Source organism: Lissotriton vulgaris, chromosome 4_1 (genome assembly GCF_964263255.1).
Source record: "Lissotriton vulgaris chromosome 4_1, aLisVul1.2, whole genome shotgun sequence".
NCBI classification, from domain to species: Eukaryota; Metazoa; Chordata; class Amphibia; order Caudata; family Salamandridae; genus Lissotriton; species Lissotriton vulgaris.
The window spans coordinates 822,198,375-822,215,373 of NC_141691.1; the positions used below are offsets into that span (position 1 = coordinate 822,198,375).

The 16,999-nt window shown below is 45.1% G+C and overlaps 1 pseudogene; it reads left to right on the forward strand.

The window, feature by feature from the left end:
- The first annotated feature begins 875 nt into the window (after window positions 1-875).
- On the forward strand, window positions 876-3,236 carry LOC147722633 (arf-GAP with coiled-coil, ANK repeat and PH domain-containing protein 2 pseudogene; annotated as a pseudogene).
- The last annotated feature ends 13,763 nt before the right edge of the window (window positions 3,237-16,999 follow it).

The window sequence follows — 16,999 nt, forward strand, 5'->3', positions numbered from 1 at the left end:
ACACTTGGCCCACCCTAATAAAAATTCCTGGAGCTGGGCCTGGATACAATTAAGATGTGTGCTTATGTGTTCCTTTGAATTTAATGTGATGTTCTCTGGCGATGTATTAGTCTATACTGCTGTTCCTCGTGTACAAAACGTGGCCATGGACCCATACCTGCTGACTGCAGACCTCACTCACTCTTAATGGTTTCTCTTTCCAAGGCCCCCGGATGGAGCCAGTGTGAAAGAAAAAAAGAAATGTCCCTAAAGTAAAAACTGTCAATCAAGAGCTGTATTGATCTATTGATTTTTGGACATTATAAACATCATGTTTTACAGAATCCACAGTCCTAATTAAGGCATCTGTGAGGTGCTAATAATCTGTAACACGTTCAATAGTATAGTAGTTTGGCACACAGGTATCCCTTATTGGCAAAGACTCTGGGGAGCAGGAGTGTCTGTGCTTGCAGAAACCTTCCTTTAAAATGGACCTTTGTGACCAGACAATGGAAAAAAAAGGTTTGCCTATGTACAGAAAAATTATTAAAGACCACTACCTCCAATGATAAATTCCCTTGTTGCTGAAAATGCAAATACATTGGTGGAACCCTGCTGAGGACAACAATCTGATTCTATATTCTGTGTCTATGATGCTCAGACTCTTGCATTGTTGTCCATTGTCTATGTCTATGTGTGTATCTAGGAGACTGGAGTGTCTGCCAGAAGGGACCGTGTTCAGAAGTGGAGGAAGCGCCGAGGGCTGAGAGCTGCGCAGCGGTGAAGCAGGCTGAAGAGTGACAGACTTCAACTGCTGTGCTCAGACACCCTTATCCGCTGCTGCCTCCTTATTCCTGCCCTCACCTTGATCGCCCGGGAGGGGCCGAGGCGTCAGCATGAAGGGGGCCGTTGATTTTGAGGAGTGCTTGAAGGACTCTCCCCGTTTCAGAGCCGCTTTGCAGGAGGTTGAAGGTGATGTGACGGGACTGGAAGTGAAACTTGATAAGCTTGTTAAGCTATGTAGTGGCATGATTGATGCAGGCAAGGCCTTTTGTGCTGCCAACAAGCAATTTATGAATGGCATGCGGGACCTGGCACAGTATTCGAGCAAGGATGTGGTGATTGAGTCTAGCTTGACCAAGTTTTCAGACTGCCTCCAAGAAATGATCAATTATCACACAATCCTGTTTGACGAAGCTCAGAGATCCATTCAAACACAGCTCCAGATATTTATTCAGGACGATCTTCGAAAATTCAAAGATGCAAAGAAGCAGTTTGATAAGGTCAGCAAAGAAAAAGAAAATGCTCTAGTTAAACATGCCCAAGTTCAAAGAACAAAACTGCACGAGGTGGAGGAGGCAACAAACACCTTAATCGCAAAAAGAAAGTGCTTCCAGCACATAGCTTTGGACAACGTCCTTCAAATCAATGTTCTTCAGTCAGGGCGGAGGACTGAAATTTTAAAATCGATGTTGTCCTTCATGAAGGCACATCTCGGCTTCTTCCACCAGGGCTACGATCTCTTCAGTGAACTTGAACCGCACATGGAAGAGCTTGGTTCACAGCTGGATCGGCTTGATGTGGATGCAGCAAAGCAGAAGAGGGACATGGAACAAAAACACTCTACTATTCAGCAGGAGGATTTCACCAACGATGATCTCGGACTTCAATACAATGTTGATACTGCTAATGGCATTGTAGTGGAAGGATATCTCTTTAAAAGGGCCACTAATGCCTTTAAAACGTGGAACAGGCGCTGGTTCTCAATACAAAACAACCAACTGATATATCAGAAAAAAATGAAGGAGAACCCCACAGTGGTTGTTGAAGATTTACGGCTCTGCACAGTTAAAGACTTTGAAGACATAGAAAGACGTTTCTGCTTTGAAGTAGTCACACCATCAAAGAGCCGCATGCTACAGGCTGACTCAGAAAAGCTGCGACAGGCATGGATTAAAGCTGTCCAAACCGGAATTGCTGCAGCATATAGAGAAAAGAGTGATGAGACGGAGAAGCTGGATAAGAAATCTCCACCTTCCACAGGAAGTCTGGACTCTGGCAGCAAGGCGGAAGAAAAATCAGTTCAAGGTGAAAGTGCCTTACAGCGGATCCAGTGTACCGCTGGAAACTCGGTCTGCTGCGATTGTGGTCTGGCGGATCCGCAATGGGCCAGCATCAACCTTGGAATCATCCTGTGCATTGAGTGTTCTGGGATACACAGTAGCCTTGGTGTGCACATTTCAAAAGTAAGGTCATTAACGTTAGATGCATGGGAGCCTGAAGTACTAAAGCTGATGTGTGAACTGGGAAATCAAGTTATTAATCGAATATATGAAGCTAAATTGAAAACCCTTGGAGTAAAGAAGCCAGACAATGAAAGTCCAAGAGTGGAAAAGGAGGCATATATCAGAGCAAAGTACATGGAAAAGAGGTTTGTGAACCAGGACTGCGTTGCTTCACACCCTCCTGATGGACAGAAAAGGCCTTATTCCCAGTGCAAGAACGAAGACCTCAGTGGTTCTGAGAAGTCCCTAGCATCACAGGATCACTTCTCAACATCTGCCAGAAGTTCAGTGAAAAGCAACGACAGTGTATTCCACTTCAGTTCAGAAGGCATTCGAGAACTTCTTGCCTCTATTGTATCCTCAAACCGTTTGCATCAACCAGTCCTAGAAGTCGAGAATCCAGATTCTTCAGTATTTCAGGATTCGAAAAAGTTTCATCCAGGGCTGCACCTTTATCGAGCTGCGCTTGAGAAAAGCCTTCCTGATATGGCAAAAGCATTGGCACATGGCGCAGATGTTAACTGGGTGAATGCAGAGGAAAACAACGCAACACCCCTCATTCAGGCTGTGCATGGGGGCTCTTTGGTCACTTGTGAGTTCCTGCTGCAGAATGGTGCCAATGTTAATCACATGGACCTGCATGGCAGAGGACCCCTGCATCATGCAACTGTTTTAGGGCACACCGGGCAAGTCTGCTTATTTCTGAAGCGTGGGGCAAATCAGCACACCAAAGATGAAGAAGGAAAATGCCCCTTGACTATTGCACTTGAAGCTGCAAATGCTGATATTGTAACCCTGTTGCGAGTGGCAAGAATGAATGAGGAGATGCGGGAATCTGAAGGACTATATGGACAGCCAGGTGACGAGACCTACCAGGACGTAATCCGTGATTTTTCACACATGGCATCCAATAATCCTGAGAAATTAAACCGTTTCCAGATGTCAAATACACCAAAGTTTTCAAAGATGTAGAGGAGAAAAGTGCACCCTTGTCCTCACCCACACCTGGTGCTTCCTGAGTAAAGTGCCTGGTCCCTGGCTCATTGCCTGACTTGGGAACATTAGTTTAAGAACCGAACAGTCTGGAACCTCCAACAGCATTTGATTGACACCATGAATATAGGGTCCTTTATATACAGAACGACACCACAGGGCACCAGAAATATGGATACCTCAGCAGCCAGTCTAGCAAAGTGCTCCTTGGTTTAAATGTATCAAGTTACCACATTTTCCTACTGTCCATGTATTTCACCTTGTGGTACCTCAGCGGAAGGATACACAGATTTGAAGTCTTCTCATTGTAAATCCCAAGTGAAGCAGATGCCATGCTATGTAGTATATGTCAATTCTGGCGTCTGTTTTCCATGTAAAACACACACCAGTGCATGTTCTAAAATTGTTTATACTGTTATTATAGGCGGCAGCTTTTGAATATCTAATTGTAGTTTTCATGTCGTAGTCAACAATGACTAGCTTGCCATTTCTTTTTCTTAGCTTCAATAATAGAGGTATCAGTTTTAAAAGATACATTTGGCACATGGTTAAATGGGCACCATGTCTCATTCTCGTTTATGAATTTATTTACCCATTTTTTAAATTCTTTAATATTGTGAACGGTATGCAAAGTACGAGGTTTTCAGAATCCTTGCTAGCACCTTACTTGGATATAATGAATGTAATTCTTGGAACCAAATCAAGAAATTGCCAGGTGCATGTATATCCAAATAGTGCAAATTCAATTGAGTCACTTATCAGGTGCACATACATTCTAGTTCATCTGTACAGTGCTCACACAGTGGGATTATTGTGACGTACTCGATTTTTCCAAAAACATTGCACTCCATGCACCTTCTCTTGAAGCATCTCTAGCAGCAACAGCCTTTCTTCGTACCAATGTCATTTTGTTTGCCCATTAATGCAAGTCAAGTATTACACAAAAAATGTAAATAAATTAGAACAGATTTTTACCATTTTTAAAAAGGTATAGCAATGTTCTTCCAACTCGAAGGGAAATGTTATGCAAACAAATGTATGTAAATAGTTTACTTCTTGAAGAGACCGAAATAAATAAAAACTTTTTGTTTTGAAAAATTAATTTCCAAAAATAATATTAATTTATTAAGTTCAAATTGGTAATTATGAGCCTTTAAGTGGTATACAATTTGCAAAGAGTGGCGAGTTTCCTGTTGATTTCTACACTTTTAAGGCATAGTTAAATTCACTGCATGAATTTGGGGGTGGTCAATATGCCCCTCATTTAGAAGAAAACGATGCAGCGTCGCGCCGCAAGCCATTTTGCTGCGCAGAGCTGCATAATTTTCAAAGCATATGGATGCATTGTGTTGACAACAATGCAATGCATGCGTGTGCTTTCCCCTACGCTGGCACACAATTGGCTGCCATGTGCCAGCGCAGGCACCCTTTGTGTCATTTTTCAGGGATGCCTGCATAGTGGGGATGATTGTTTTTGTGCAGGAAGCCCAAAAACAATCAGTGATGACATGTCCTCTTTCTATGCATGCTGTAGAATACAGCATGCATAGAAAGAGAAAAGAACGAGGAGAAATAAAAGTATTTCTCCTCTTGCACCACTCCTACCCCTTCCCTTGTGAGGCATAGGATTCTGACGCATTCCCAGCTTTTCAAAACATTGTAAATCTAGGAATATGTCAAGTTGCATGGATGTTGCGTTGGAACATCCACAACAACACCCATGGAATGCCCCTTTCATCCGGAGTAATGTGTGAAAGGAACTCATATTTACAAGGTCATGAAAAATCACAGTGGGTAACTTTACGTGGCTTGTATATATGGGCAGGCACACTGTGCCGCCGGTGTGTTAAAAAAAGTGACGCACCAGTGGCGCAATGGCCTTGTAAAGGAGGCCCTATGTTTGCAGTGTCTTGTGGATTCTACATTGAAATCTTAATCATGTGTCTTCCCTTTTAGGAAAGAAAGCTTTGCAAGTAAAGAATATTCATCTCAGTTTTATTTAACCCCTCCCATGCTTGTGACGGAACCGCTCCGTCACAAGCCACGGGTGAGCTGTGCTTGTGAAGGAACGGTTCCGTCACCGCCCGCTCGCCGCGCCTGCGCGGTGCTGATTTTGCTCCGGCGCTGACGCTTTAATGGGCGGGCGGGTTCGTGACGGAACCGTTCCGTCACAAGCACAGCTCACCCGCGAGCCGTGACGGAGCGGTTTTGTCACAGTATGGAGCCGCCGCGCGGCCGCCCCACCCCCTTAGCGCTGCGGCGGAATAGCCGCCGCAGCGAAGGGGTTAAAAAAAATTATATCTGAAGAACCTATGATCAAGCCAAATGTGGTATTCAGAATGCATCCACTCACACAAAAAACCCTACTGCCGCAAACACCTTTGTGCACATGTACATGTAGGATTACGCGCCGTGTACACGGTGGCCAAGCTAAGTGGGCATCACAGGCTGAATGCAGGAAGGATACAAGGATTTTTTAGCACTCACTCCAGGAAACATAGGGCCTCATTTATAAGCCCATTGTGGTGCCAGTGCACCACTATTTTAGAAGCACGAGTGGTGCAGAGTGCCTGCCCATATTTACAAGGCTGCATAAAGTCACCCTGCATGACTTTTCATGACGTAAATATGGGACCATTTTACTCATTACTCTGAGTGAAAAGGGCGTTTCATGGGTGCTGCTGCGGGTGTTCCCAAGCAACATCATGGAACCTGACACATTCACAGATTGACAAAATGTTTTAAACCTGGGAATGCGTCAGAATCCTATGACTCCCCAGGGGTGGAGCATAAGTGGCACAAAGAGGAGAAATACTTTTGTTTCTCCTCGTTTGTTGCTCTTTTTATGTGTTTTGCATTCTGCAGCAAACATAGAGGACCATCTCACCTTTAATGATTTTTTATATGCAGGGAGGTGTCCCTTCTTGCACATAAACAATCATCGCTACAACGCAGGCACCCTTCCACCATGGTGTCAGGGTGTCTAAGTTGGTGTATGGCTGCTGTTTGTGCACTAGTGCCAGAGAGAGGGACAGGAATGTGCAGAATCTTGTAGATACAATGCATTTCTGCCCTTTTATTTTGACTCATAGCAGCACTGCAGGAATACTTGCTATGCTGCTGTGCATCAAAATTTAGTAAATGAGGCCCTAAGGAAAGTTTTTGAGCTAATGCCCCCCACTTATACCGGAAAATTGCATCCTTCCTTCTATCAGTAATTTGGCTCCGCCACCCAGAAGCTCCATTCTTATAGTGCCATTTTATGAAAGCACTGGCCCTGTCAACATAAAGAAAATGCAGGAACTGGTCAGAGGGAGAAAGTACAATCTTCCTGAGGCAGGGAACAATAAGAATGCTGAACTGTGAACATAAAAAATCATTATTCACATTACCAGTGGGTTGCTATAATACTCAGCAGTTCTTCCTAAATGTAGCAATATTAGAACTGATAAAAAGCACAAACATCATTCAGTGGTGCAAGGGGTAACCATGGCCCCTATTCTACTTCTCACACCCTTATGGTTATCTCTTCTCTCAGAGTAGTGCCAGCCTAATAACGTGGAAAAATGCATTGACTGACTTGATGTTTCCTTGCCACAGTGTTTGATGAATGAATGAAAGTAGTATGGACGCAAGTTCTGCCACTGCTGGTAGGATTTGAACCACTTTCGAGTTCTGAGAGTTCCAACTGTCGTTCTTAGCGTGCCTGTCTCCTAGAGTTTTTTCACCTCTCCTTAAATATTAGAAGGTTAAAACCCCTGCACTGCAGCCTCTGTGGTTTAAATCAAGAAAGACTACGGGGTTAAAGGGGTTAAACGGAGAAGAGAGGTATGACAAAGACTGAGGGGCATATTATCAAGGGGGTTTATCCCCGCTTTTTTGGCTTTAAAAGCCAAGAAAGGGGAGATAAAATTATCTCCCTTTTTCCTAGCTGTCGCTAACACCAGTTAGCGACAGCTAGTTGGAGATAGCGACCATCTTGGCCCCACTTTGCATGTCAGTGATATTTATCACTAATGACATGCAAAGTGGGCGTGCCAAGATGTTAGCGACTGGAAACAGTCGCTAACATCGCTATCTCCTATTACCAACTTTTGGAGATATTCGCACTAAGCGTGAATATCTCCAAAAGCTAACACCTGCCCTGAGCAGTTCTTAGCCATGTTATCTAATGGGAGGTGGATAACATGGCTAAGAGCATTAGCTCGGTAATGCATGAATATCGCTGACTTTTCAGTGATATTCATGCATTGCGGCCGATTTTTATCGCATTTGCGATAAACCTTGGTAATACCAAGGTTTATCTGCGATAAAAATCGCTGCAGCTCTGCGGTAATTTTTTGTCTCTCACCAAGAAATAGCGATAATTATCGCTATTGCTTGGTAATATGTCCCCTGAGTGTCCTTGAAAGTGTGAATTGATGCACCAATGAGGGGGAGAAGGTATGTATGTCTTGTGATATTGACGAGAATGCATGCATATGTGATAGTGAGGGGTATTTGTGTGTAAGGCACATATATTTGTGTGAGTGGCAGTGCTTGAAATAGGCTGAGCGTGTGTCACTGATTGGAGAGGAATGTGAATGCACCTTTATGGAGGCGGTGTCTGCATATGTCAGTATTTATTTGTTCGCGTTTGTGTGTTGAGAACACACGATAGAGAGGGGTGTGCTCATTTGGCAGTACCCATGGAATTGTCATGTGTTGAAAAGCAAGGGGACATTGAGAAGCTGAAGAACATGCACTTGACAGCAAGAGTAGTTTGTGAAGCAGTGTCTGTGAAAGAGTATATAAGGTGTGAGTGTATGTGTCAATGAGGGTGAGATGTATGCATGTGACAGGGTGGAGTCAGATATGTGTGTAGGACATTAAGCTGCACGTGTGTAGTAACAAGCAGGGTGGTGGTGTGTTCACAGAGCAATGAGGGAAAGAGGGGTGTGTGGTTTGAGGGAGAGCTGTGTGACTAAGGACCATGAGAACACAAAGGTGAATGAACTGGGAAGTTGAAATACAAAGGTACAGGAATGTAGGCCATGAGAGCACAATGATGGAAGGGCCCAACCCGCTGTTGATTTAACCATGCTGCACAGTATTTCCTATACAATATCCCCAAGGTACCTCCTCAGTGCACATAACGAGAAATAATGCACAAAAACATTTTTTGAAAAAGATCTTTTACGTTGTAATACCACTTATAAACAGTTTCACATGTACAATATTTACAAGGTACCATAAAGTAATGGGCCCACAGCGCAATACTTGGATGAAAAAAACATTTGCACTATTTTTTTACATTTTTGGCATTAACTGTAGAATGAGATTGAATGTGTCTAGTCAAAGCCCAAATCATTTTAGCAGTTCCTGATTTTAAAGATGTTCCTTTTTCTGAAGCCAAAACAGATTATTTCTCCATTATAACCTATGGTCACTGAAGGGAGCTTAAATTGACTATCAGCGATTAAAATGTCAATTCAACAAAATGCTACTGGTACCTCTGGGATGCCAATCCAACAGATTTGTCTGTTTATCTGCTAGTTAAATTGGGCACCTTGTACCAGGCCACACGACCCTTATGATGTATAAGTCCAAAGATAACCTTTAGAAAGTTAACCTAGTTGTAGCTGTGGAGAGCAGCCTTCAGGCTTACTCTTGAAGGGATATAAAGCAGCTTGTTTTATCAGAATATCACATCCTGAATGACTAAATGAAAGGAGAACCACACAGTAGTTATATAAAACGATGTATTTATTAATATAACTATCTCTATTAATTTCTACACAAGATTAGAACATAAAGCACACAATTCTGTATCGGTGGAGTGGGTAGACCTTGAGGGGTGGGGAAAAACATGGCGGCAGCTAGCTAGCTGGCCGCGGTGCTCTGGACTGAGCTCCCGGTAGGATTGTTCCCCGCCGTGCAAATGAGCAAGTAGATAAAGAACCGACCCTCTAAATATAGCGGCCTTCTGGGGGCACTTGTTTTGTGTAGAACTTGCCTGAGATTTTCAATTTCTTCCGGTAGCAATTGGATTATCGGCAGGGAGATGAGGTATTCTACCCTCAGCGATGTACATTCTCGCGAAGTCCTCTTTCTCCTTCCATGGATTTCGAATGAGGGCGGAGGACGACGACTGGAGCTTGAAGGTATCGGGGGATCCAAAACGGGGCTCTGCGGTCTCTGTGGGCTGTTTCCTTATGACTGTGTAGTCCAGAGCTCTTTGATCAGCTGTGAGAGTTTCTGCACTGTTGCAAAGTTTCCCAACCCGCGCTGGGAGCTGCTGCCCGCCCCCCTGCCCCCGGAGTGTGGGGTCTATTCTGAGCCTGGATTGGGTGTTTGCTCAGCCGCGCTGGAGCTGAGGAGAGGCAGAAAGTTGAGAATCTTGGTCCCCCCTTTTCAGGGCTCAGTAAATGCGGAGAACTTTCAGTGCAAAAAAAAAGTCCCCTGCTGTAAGGAAGAAGTACAAGGTCAGTTACAGCGTTCTGGGTTGACTGCTACAGTGGAGGGGTCCGCGGGTGTCTTTTTATATATTGTGTATGACTGTATTCCTGTCTTTTATGAATTTTTAATTCGAAATAAAGACATATCGAATCGACAAAATCTTCATCTCACTTGAGCACAGAAGTCAAGTCTAAACTTACTAGCTCGAGGGGCAAATCTAAGGCTAAAGATCCCAAAACTGTGCTCTCCATAGGGTCAAGGATTACCCCCTCACTTCGCTCCTACTTCAAGGTCGTACCTCAGATATTGCATCTTTCAGACGAAACTGATATGGCGTCCATTTCAGAGGCTCATTCCTCCCTTCTTAGTCAACCTTTGGAGCTAGTAGCTACACCATCGCTGGAGGAGAGTGATGCAGCTGAGAAGAGGTCCCTTCTTTGTCAAAGTCCTGAACACTAACAGCCTGATTCATGATCGGGCCGTTTTGCGAGGCTCAAATAGCGAATCATAAGGAATCGCTATTTGAGACTCGCAAAACGGTAATCATGTAGGAATCACAATATTAATAGCGATTCCCACTGATTCCTTATTTGCGATTAGCTAATTGCTAATCGCAAATAAGGAATAACTCCCCATGCATTCCTATGGGCCAAAAGGCCCATAGGAATGCATGGGGAGTATTCCTTATTTGCGATTAGCAATTTGCTACTCGCAAATAAGATAGCGATTTAAAGGGTGCCAGGGGTGTCCAAAGGACACCCTGTAGCACCCCTTAAATGCAAATTGAAACAGGTGTTGCGCACACACATGTCCAAAGGACATGTGTGAGTGCAACATGCAACTTAGAAAAATGCTTTTAAAAGCATTTTTCTAAGTTTTTGCTATTTACCGAGAGGTCTGACCTCTCGGTAAATAGCGGCCCAAAATTGCATTTTCGCAATTTTCAAATGCTTCATGAATTGCATTTAAGGAATCTCAAATAGAGATTCCTTAAATGTAATTCCTCGCAATTTAGCGATTTAGCAATTACCGATTTTTGCATTTGGGATGCTGAATCCCAAATGCAAAAATCGCACTCGCAAAGGGCCGGATTCTCAGAATCCGGCCCTTTGCGAGCCGCTTTAGCCTTCATGAATAAGGCTGTAAGTACCTACCGGGCCCCCTGGAGACTCTCATGGCTTCCAGGGTATTGGGAGAGAACCACAGCCCTCGCAACCTTCATCTCAATCTTCATCTATGACAACGCAGAGCTTACCCCTGGCCCTAACTACAGAGTTGGCTGAAGAGGCCGATGAGATAAACTTTCTTGAATCAGGAGGGGCATCTGGAGGGGCAGACATAGAAATCTTTTTTGCTCCTGCTTTAGTCGATTCAGAATCACTACTGACTTCTCCTGCTTCCCCGATGACGGCCGCATCTTTTTTGGGAATGTTCACTGCCCTTACCTTGGAGATAAGGAAAGGTTTCGCTGAATCTTCTGCTAATCAAGTAGAGTTTAGAAACTACTGTGAAACATTGGATAATAAAATTGATGGGCTCACTATAGGAACTGGTGTGCTTGAAGAGACAGTAGGATCACATTCAATCTATTTGGATCAAGCAAAAGTTGACATACAGAAACTCACAAAAGAAGACTTGGCTCTTAGCGAGAGGATGAAAACTCTTGAAAATAATGCAAGACGGGGGAACATCCGTATCCTTAATGTACCTGAAGGATCGGAGGGGACAGATATCAAGCAGTACATCGTTGCTCTACTTAAAGAATCACTATGTTTAGAACATTCTTTTGAGGAACTGTCGGCTGACATTGAAAGAATTCATGGGGATCCCTTTAGACAAAACCCCCAGAGATCCAAACCTCGCAAAATTTTAGTCAATTTTCATACTTATGTTTTGAAAGAGCTGATTCTTAATATGGCTTTGAAACAGAAGACTTTGGCTGGGAAGGGGTTCACTTTTCTTATAAGATCAGACCTTTCTAGAGTTACACTCGAAAAACAATGGGAATTTGGGAGGCGCCTTGATGCCTTTAGGAGGTTAGGTGCAACCGCTCAGCTCATGTTCCCGGCAGCTCTTAAAGTTATGCATAATAACAACATGTTTAACATCAGGTCTGTACAAGCAGCCGATGAACTATTAATGGAGTTGGGCAAGGGGGTACTTAAGGTATAAATTTATGTTTCTACAATCTACCTTACTTCCTTAAGGATACCTTCTCCCTATCATTCATCTTCTAAATTTTGATGCAGGTTCCTCACTTGCCTATTTGGCAAATATGCTGTGTAAGATATGCTCACAGCTTCATTTGTTCTCTTTTCTTTGCCCTTCTTGCTCTTTATATCTTCGTTTGAATATATAGCGGGAGATTTTTCTTGCCGGGAGTTCATGGAGGGGCACTATCTACTGGACACTGTTCCGGTTAGGGAAACCTTACTGTGATTGTGCCGGTCCTTGCTGCCAGTCGCTTTGCGCACAGAGAGGAACTTTGGAGACCTTTGCCCTCTGCTGCTCGCCCTCCCGCCTCCCGCAGCCGACTCATTTGCCATCCTCGAGTCAGGTTGCCGAGTGGAGCGCGGTGTGAGGGGGGACACTGAACCACAATCCCCAGCATCCCGAGCGGCGCACGCCGCGTCATCAGGCGCCAGGAGGCGCTGAAATAGCGCGTTACCCCGGTCGAGAGGGGGAAACCTTACTGTGATTGTGCCGGTCCTTGCTGCCAGTCGCTTTGCGCACAGAGAGGAACTTTGGAGACCTTTGCCCTCTGCTGCTCGCCCTCCCGCCTCCCGCAGCCGACTCATTTGCCATCCTCGAGTCAGGTTGCCGAGTGGAGCGCGGTGTGAGGGGGGACACTGAACCACAATCCCCAGCATCCCGAGCGGCGCACGCCGCGTCATCAGGCGCCAGGAGGCGCTGAAATAGCGCGTTACCCCGGTCAAGAGGGGGAAACCTTACTGTGATTGTGCCTGTCCTTGCTGCCAGTCGCTTTGCGCACAGAGAGGAACTTTGGAGAGCTTTGCCCTCTGCTGCTCGCCCTCCCGCCTCCCGCAGCCGACTCATTTGCCATCCTCGAGTCAGGTTGCCGAGTGGAGCGCGGTGTGAGGGGGGACACTGAACCACAATCCCCAGCATCCCGAGCGGCGCACGCCGCGTCATCAGGCGCCAGGAGGCGCTGAAATAGCGCGTTACCCCGGTCGAGAGGGGGAAACCTTACTGTGATTGTGCCGGTCCTTGCTGCCAGTCGCTTTGCGCACAGAGAGGAACTTTGGAGACCTTTGCCCTCTGCTGCTCGCCCTCCCGCCTCCCGCAGCCGACTCATTTGCCATCCTCGAGTCAGGTTGCCGAGTGGAGCGCGGTGTGAGGGGGGACACTGAACCACAATCCCCAGCATCCCGAGCGGCGCACGCCGCGTCATCAGGCGCCAGGAGGCGCTGTAATAGCGCGTTACCCCCGTCTCGCGGGACGCCCGGACGAAGCCCAGACAAAGGGCGGGCCGTCTGAGGCCGTCCGAGGTTGGCCAAGGTTGGGTTGGGCCTGGTCTCTTGGTTTGTTGTGTTGCAAACGTAGCTTCTGTTCATTTCACACTCCGGCTATTCTTATTTTATGTTTTCAATTGTGGCTGTGTGCAAAGATAAATATGCCTCCGAAAAAGTTAGTTACTCCCAGTAACTCAATTGAGAACTATCTTGTACAAGTTGTAGAAAGAATCAATAGTGATAGGAGAACATCCTTGGGAATAGACTCATCCACCCAATCTCCCCTTATTGATACTGAGTCAGATGATCCCTTTGGGCTTCAGATTAATAGTAGCTCAAATGGTGCAATACTCGATTCTCTTCCTGATACTATTATCATTCAGCCTAGTGGTACTGTCGCTGGATCTGAAGACCTTAGCGTTAATGAAGCTTTGATAGAGATATCCACTAGTAACGAGCCCTCTATCTCCCCTCCAGCTCCCATTTTAGTCCCGGGGAAACGGGAGTGTCTAAGGTCAGCCAAGAACAAAGTAGCAAACCTCCCGAGGAAACATTCAGAGGAAGAGGAGCCTGATCTGACTAACGAGGCTTATGTTACACTTTCAAATGCCCAATTTAATAAACTATTGGCTCTGATGGATACCAAAATTAAAGGTGTGGTTAAACCTCTGGTCAGCAAAATAGATAAGTTAACCTCTGAGGTCAACCGACTAGAAGGTCTACTAGAAAAAACCTTGGGTGAGATAGGTAAACTCCCGGAAAATGTCTCCGCCAAGATTGAGGCTACTCTGAGCAAATCAGTCATTGTAGCTAACAGTGGATTTATCCCTACCCCTGTATCAAACCCTCAAATGGCACCTAAGAGTATTTTCCCTGGTGATGCTCCTAATGCCTCGATCCCAGTTCCTGTTGCTGTTGACCCAATCACTGAAAAAGGGACTTTTGAGCTTGTAGTTGAAGCTTCCCCATTGGTACTTGTTCTTGCTAATGTTCCTCCCTTGGCCCAAGGTGAGCGCGAAACAACATCTTCTTTAATAAATAAATCCCTATCATGGTTGACCAACAACATGGTAATTTCTCCATGGGGAAAGCAGCAACTCTCTGAAGAGCTCGTTAATGCGAGAAGGGTTCAGTGGATTGGGGACAGGGTGAAAAAGTTTAAGGGGGAGTGTGTTGTCCTACACTTTTCTGACCCAGGGGTTTTGCCTAACATCTTACCCAACATCTTACCACCACAACGGAGATCAACCTCAATTGTTCCATTGACTCTGGACTTCTTCTATCCAAGAAAGGGAAGTGGTCCAAATTCAAGTATCTTGAGAACTAAATGGAACATTGTGACTTAGAGGGGGAGGAAGGATGTTGCTTCAGTGGACTGGGGCTTGGGTTTGGAAAATCATTTCTCTGCATTATCTAACTTGAATGCTTGTGACTGACAACCACCTATTTGTAACTCTATGCCTTTGTTTCTCTGTGACAAAAGAATTATTGGTGCGGTCAGCAATTCAACTATAGATTGTACTCAGGGGTATCCCTTTGATGATTCAGCAGACCCATCCAATGAAAATATTATTACTCAGGACACTGGGGGTAGGATGACACATGAGACTATTACAAACCCTTGTTCTCTTATGATATCTAACTCAGGGAATCTTTTGTCTTGGAATGTGGCTGGACTATGTTCCAAGATGGATTGTGCTGACTGGTTTGGATTTATTAATAAGTACGACCTTTGCATCTTTCAAGAGACCTGGGCGTGTGACCCTATATTTGCTTTGGGGTATATACATTTTCATGTTCCTGCTACTAAGGGCCCTAAAGGGCGGCCGATGGGGGGTCTTAATATATGGATCAGGCAGTCTTTAAAAACTGTTGTAAAATGTGTGGAGCTTGACCAAAAAGATATTCAGCTCATCAGATTGACTAGTGATCTATCCATCTCCATAGATATTTACAATATCTATGTTAGAGGTGGAAGAAAAGGTAAATCAGAGGTCCTTTTGAGTCTTTTTAATCTTCTTGAGACACATTCTGCAGGGAAAAACATTCTAATTGCAGGCGACTTAAATCGCACTTTTGAACCTCTCATCACTGGTGACTCTCCTCTCGGAGCAGAGGAAGATAAGCTTTGGGACATCCCCACATTAGATACTCCACCGGTAACTCGCTGGACGGCTGACATACTAGGCTTAAATGCAATGTGTCTGGAGCATGGGCTACGAGCCCTGAACGGTCGAACTAAATCAGATCGGGTCCCTGCCATGACCTTTAATAACGGGCGAAATAAAAGCCGCATTGACTATGTCATCTGTAGCATATCTATATGGTCATCTCTCAGTGACATGGTAGTAACAGCTAGGCCAGAAAGCGACCACGACCCTCTATGTGTCTCACATAATTGGTGGACATCTAATGAAATTGCACCAACCCCTTGTGACCAACTTGTGCTCCCGACGATTATTCCATCTAATAATATGCGTAGGTTAAGGTGGTCAGGTGTCAAGACAGATCAGCAGGTCCTCGATAAAATAGGAGCAGCGACAGATAAGGCCATTACGGCACTGGAGAGTGTAGCTGGGTCTTCACAGGGACATGAACATATCACTAAAGCACACACGACTCTTTTTAACGAAGTTAAAAGTTTCTTCTTAAAACCTGTATATAACAAGAGGGTCTGCCCACACAAAACAGCAAAGTGGTATAATCAAGATTGTAGGGCGGCAAGATTCAATCTAGGAGCTGCGATCAAAAGTAACAACTTGGGTGAGATCCGATCTGCCAGGAAGCACTATAAAAACTGCAATGCTAGGGCAAAAAGAGAATGGGACGAAGACCACTGGCAGAAGCTGAAATGTGCAAGCGATCGCAAACACTCTTTTTCAATTTTTCAGCGAGCAGTACTCTTCCAGGGACCAGTTTGTTAACAGCTCCAGCCCAACTTACCTGTTCGCAGATGATGACATCTTTGTGCAGAGTGTACTGTCTGCCCTGAAATCTGTTCACAGTGGCCGAGCCCCGGGTATTGACGGAGTCCCTGCGGATGTCTTTTTAAATGACACCGATAGGTGGAGTAAATACATCTGCCTTTTACTAAATCATATTGCTAGGGGCGCTGAAATCCCGGTATCCCGGCGGGGTGCTGGTATTATCCCAGTATATAAAAAGGGAGTCCGTGCCCAACCTTGCAATTACCGCCCAATCAGCTTAATTGACACGGTTCAAAAGGTTGTAGGGTGTGTAATCATTAACAACTTGCTTGATTGGGCAGAGGAGCAGAATGTTTTATCTCCTTTTCAGGCTGGGTTTCGCAGAGCAACCAGCACTGTGGACCAGGTCTTCCGTTTTCAATTGATACAGTGGAGGACCGTAGTTCTGGGTGGATGCAGTCTTTACGCAGCATTTGTTGACCTACGGGCTGCATTCGACCTGGTGCCGAGGGCAAAATTGTGGGAGGTGCTGGCAGCTCTGGGGGTCCCAATGACCATTCTGACCTTGATCATGAGACTCCACGAGGGCACTTATGCTAAAATTCAATGGGGTGGCTACGGTAACGACACTATCGATTTTCCTGTTGAGCGTGGGGTTCGACAGGGCTGTTCAATGGCACCAACACTGTTTACACTTTTTATTAATGGAATTGTTTCCCGCATGCAATCCCAGCCTGTGGATGCTCCCTCCCTTGCAGGTGTAAAAGTTCCTATTTTAATGTTCGCAGGCGACACCTTAATTTTATCGAAATCCCCTAGCGGTCTGCAAAAGGCACTGGTAATTTTTGACAAGTTTTGTAGTGACCACGGCTTGGAGGTAAACGCAGCTAAAACAAAACTCATG